Below are 4,990 nucleotides of genomic sequence, written 5' to 3'. Positions count from 1 at the left end.
AGCAAAGACAGAAAGTAGTGAATTGAACAAGACCAGCAGAAAAGACAGGGCCCTGAGAAGAGGCGGAGCCCTGAGAAGAGGCGGGGCCATGAGAAGGGGCGGAGCCATGAGAAGGGGGGGGGGGAAGCAAGGGAGAAAGAGAAGAATGCAAGAGAGTACAAGGGCAAAAGTGCAGGGTTAAATAGGAATGAGAAACTGGGGGAGGAAAGCTGAGCCCCTGGGCTGGAGAGGCTTAGGGTAGGGGGCAGGTGCGAAAAGCCAGTAAGAGTCACAGGTACTGAGTGAGCCAGGAGACCAAGCTTGTGCCTTGCCATGCTAAGAGACCTTTAGCTAGTTGTCCTGGGTTTGAGCCTTGTGTTGATAAGGGGTGACAGAATCTCTTCTGTAACTGCTTACAGGGGATGTGGTCAAAGGCTAGGAAGGGAGAGAGGAGTGCAGGCTGGGGGACATGTTTCACTCACTGCCCAGTTCTGTGGGACCAATTCAAGCCAGACTAGATTATATTAAAGGCAGGTTTACTGGGAAGCTGCCGGGGGTGGGGGGGTGGGGGGTGGGGGTGGGGAGTGTCACTATGGGGAGTCACTATGGGTAGAGATGGAGAGGGGTGGAGGAAGATAAAGAGAGAACAGGAGCACTCGCAGAGAGAGAAGAGGAGGAGGAGAAAGGAAGGAGGGGGGCACAAAATGTCTGGATTATATAGGGAGGAGCCTCTGGGGGAAGGGCAGCCCAGGTTGGGGGCAGGGTATTCCAAGGTAGGGATTGAGGAATGCTGGGAGAAGCTGAGGTCAGGTCTGCTTTGATATGTGAAGTATGCACCTCAGTCCCTTGTGCCGAATCTGAAATCAAACAGTGGAGCATCTGGGATGTAGTTCTGAAGGAACACCTGAGGTTTGGAGCACTTTGCAATCTCCAGTTGATTGGAAATCTGCTGGGACTGTTATGTTTTATAACGCAGCATAACACTGCAGTGGGAACAACATGGCGGCCAGGCCATTGTTCCCCCTGAACAATCACGCCATGCAACTGGCCCCGTATAAAGAAGATTTATTTTAGGGAAAAGGAGCAGGAACCTGGAAAGGGGTAGAGGCAGAGAAAAGGGCTGCTGGGGGTGGGAAGACAAAAAGAGAGAGAGGTCAGCCGGAAACACATACAAACAGAGAGCGAAGAATGGGGAGAGGTGGGGTAACGAGGCAGTCCCTCTTCTATGCCTGGCTCACGTCTGGCAGCACGGATGCTAGGTCGGTGTTGCTAGGTCCTGGCAGGAGACTAGTGGAATTGCCTGTAAGCCAATAGGGACAGAAGGTAAAGTTACACAATCTACGGGAAAATCTTTATCTTAGGTGTATACTTGAAACTTATAGGCTCATGGTCCCGGTATTTGGCTGACTGGAGTTTCAAGACCAGTGGAAGGTGGGGCCCAGCCTGAGAGCTAGGCAGTAGTGGGAAAAGCTTTGATAAGAGTCTGTTTCAGGGCTGGAGAGATGGCTCAGCGGTTGAGAGCACCGACTGCTCTTCCAGAGGTCCTGAGTTCAAATCCCAGCAACCACATGGTGGCTCACAACCATCTGTAATGAGATCTGATGCCCTCTTCTGGTGTGTCTGAGGATAGCTACAGTGTACTTATATATAATAAATAAATACATAAAAAAAAAAGAGTCTGTTTCAATTGCAAGGGTTAAGTACAAGCTATAACTCCCTAAAACTTACATGATTTTTTTTTATGTTTACAAAAATGAGATAAGAGTTTTAGATATATTAGCATTACCACTGTCTGGATTCTGCACTGAAAAACCTGTAGGTTCTGGCTGTTGAATCATAACAAAAATTATGGCTTGGGGTTTAAAGCATAAACACTCTCCTCTCTGTCCAGAGGACTGGATCAGAGATTGGACAGAAGAAGCACTTTTAAGTCTGTACTTAGAAGACAACCAAAGGAAATTTAAACTTTTGAGTTTGTGAGGACGATGGTAGTAGTCTGTTAGCTTCAAGAACAATGATACAGAGAGAAAGAAATCTGAAACACTTTCATTTTTGCATACCTTAAATCACTTTTTTAGATCTTTACAACACACCTTAAATCACTTTTTAGATCCTCATAACTCACTTAAATTTTTACATCCTTAGACATTTATAACTTGCATTTACATACCTAAATTACTTTCTTAGACCCTCCCAACTGCATAAACTTCAAACTTTTTCTTTTTCTATCTAATCATTTACCGGGAGACACAGTGGTTAATTATCGAAAGCAGTCACTACAAAGAAATTTCCTTCAAATAAAGGAATAGTAAAAAGTTACATTGAAACCTCTTCTGTGAGTTTGTGTCTGTTGGGGTGAAGTCTGTCAACATGATAAACTGTGTCTGCATTTGCTTTTCTCAGCAGGAGATCTGTAGCTCTAGAAAAGTGAGACCTAATTTAACACAGAAAATGAACTGTACACACGGAAGGACCCATGACTCCAGCCACATAGATGGTATTGTAGCATCAATAGGAGGAAAAGCCCTTGGTCCTGTGAAGTCTTGTTTCCCCAGTGTAGGCTAATGCCAGGGCATTGAGGTTAGAGTGGGTGGGTGGGAGTGGGAGCATCTTCACAGAAACCGGGGGAGGGAGGAGGGGCTATAAGAGAGGGGGGAAAGGGATAACATTTGAAATGTAACTACATAAAATTGCCAAGAAAAATAAAATTTTAAAAAGAAAATGAACTGACCAGAAAGCTGTAGCCAGGGAAAGATTTTAAGCTGATTGTGGTAGTACACATCTTTGGTGCCAGCACTCTGGGACGCAGAGGCAAATCTCTGTGAGTTCAAGGGCAGCCTGGTCTACCAAGCAAGCCCAGAAGAGCCAAAGCTACACAGAGAAACCCTGTCTTGAAAAACAAACAGACAAAAGATTAGGATTTTACCGTTTAAGCCCTGCTGAATTTGAGTTTTACATTTTTGAGTTGACGATTTTATCGAAGATCCTTTAGCACAAAATAAAACATTAAACCATAAATATAGTCCATAGGGAGACTGGCACCTTCTCCTTCCTGGTCCTTTCAAAGCACATAATCACCAAATACCACAGCCCTTTTAAATATATTATTTGTTGAATATATGCTGTTTTTTAAAGAAAATTTTAGAGGCCTGGTGTTGAATATAGTTAGCAAGAACATAAGCAGTTAGCGTACAGCTCTAAGCCAATTTCTGTTATAATGAGTATACTTTCACAACCTTAGGAATTTATAAACCTTTTTTATTAAGCATACCTTATTTATCAAACATATGTGTTCCTTATTTAAAATTTCTAGAAGCCTTGTGTTGAATACATTTGGCAAAAGACAGAAGCAATTAGGCATGAAGCTCCAAGTCAGTTTCCGTTAACCTGAGTCTCTTTGTAACCTTGGGGATTTAGCATCATACAAAAATCCATCCAAATCCAACACGAACTGGAGACTGCTGCTGCCTCCTCGGTCTGAAAGGGAGATATAAGGATAAAGCCAGGGCTCAGAGGGACTAAGAAGTTCACAGGTCCTGCCTTAACTGGTGTGTGCCCCATCTTAACCAAGAAGGAGACAGAGTTACAAGGCACTTACCCTTTAACATAAATAAAGATGGCTGCCAGCCACTTGGCTGCTTCCACCCTGACGACTTCTCATCCAGGATGCAGGTAAGTCACATGGCTGCTATTTTTAAGATTTATTTATTTATTTTGTATATGAGTACACTGTAGCTGTCTTCAGACACACCAGAAGAGGGCATCGGATTCCATTACAGATGGTTGTGAGCCACCATGTGGTTGCTGGGATTTGAACTCAGGACCTCTGGAAGAGCAGTCGGTGCTCTTAACCACTGAGCCATCTCTCCAGCCCATGGCTGCTATTTTAAAACATCTATTTCTCTACATAAGAGTTGAACCCAAGTTACATATACAGCAAGTAGACCTAATTTTAAACAAGAGTTGAATCCAAGTTATATATATATATACATATATATATGTATGTATGTGTATATATAATGTGTGTATAATATATATATGCATATATAATTATGTAGCAGATTTTAAATTACCCGTGATAGATTTTTAACTATAAGCCTTTTATTATAAGTTGTGATGGTTTGTATATGCAGTGGCACTATTAGAAGGTGTGGCCTTGTTGGAGTGGGTGTGGCCTTGTTAGAGTAGGTGTGTAACTCTGAGTGTGGGCTTTAAGACCCTCATCCTAGTCAGTATTCTGTTAGCAGGCTTCGGATGAAGATGTAGAACTCTCAGCTCCTCCTGCACCAGGCCTGCCTGGATGCTGCCATGTTCCCTCCTTGATGATAATGGACTGAACTTCTGACCCTGTAAGCCAGCCCCAATTAAATGTTGTCCTTATGAGAGTTGCTTTGGTCATGGTGTCACAGCAGTAAAACCCTACCTAAAACAGAAGTTTTTTTTTTTTTTTTTTTTTTTGAGTTTTCAGGGTTTTTAATAGTCACACGCAGAGGTCCGGTTCATTTCAGCTCCTTCACTGCCAAACCTGGGGGCAGGGACTGCTTCAGCTTCTCCGCCTTCTCCTTGTCTGTGATAACCAGGGTGTAGAGGTACCTGCTACAGCGGACCTTGAACTTTACATTATCCTTGTTTTTCTTGATCTTGACAGATTTGGCATCCTTCCGCCGGGCTGTGAGTAGAAAGTCCTTGATTTCCTCAATTTTCCGAGGCATGGCGATGGGCGCTCGGCTCTGGCGTCAGCACCCGGCTACGGATTGCCTCGGATTTAACTCAAGACAGAAGTTTTAAGCTAAAATATTGTTACAGATTTTCAAGCATACTCAGTGAATTCACAGATCATGAGACAATTTACAACAAAGTCTTAAGAGATTGGGGTGGGGAATGGAGCAGAAAGCAAAGGAGTGGAAAGTGGCAGGGCCGGAGAGATGGCTCAGTGGTTTAGAGCACTGATTGCCTTCCCAGAGGTCCTGAGTTCAATTCCCAGTAACCACATAGCGGCTCACAACCATCT

General features: G+C 43.8%; 1 pseudogene; it reads right to left on the bottom strand.

Moving 5' to 3' along the window:
- Positions 1 to 4,414: 4,414 nt before the first annotated feature.
- Rpl38-ps2 (ribosomal protein L38, pseudogene 2) lies at positions 4,415 to 4,746 on the bottom strand (annotated as a pseudogene).
- Positions 4,747 to 4,990: the final 244 nt, after the last annotated feature.

This window comes from Rattus norvegicus, chromosome 14, assembly GCF_036323735.1.
Source record: "Rattus norvegicus strain BN/NHsdMcwi chromosome 14, GRCr8, whole genome shotgun sequence".
Taxonomy (NCBI): domain Eukaryota; kingdom Metazoa; phylum Chordata; class Mammalia; order Rodentia; family Muridae; genus Rattus; species Rattus norvegicus.
The sequence above is the reverse complement of the archived record's forward strand: the minus strand, read 5'-3'. Positions and strand labels throughout refer to the sequence as shown.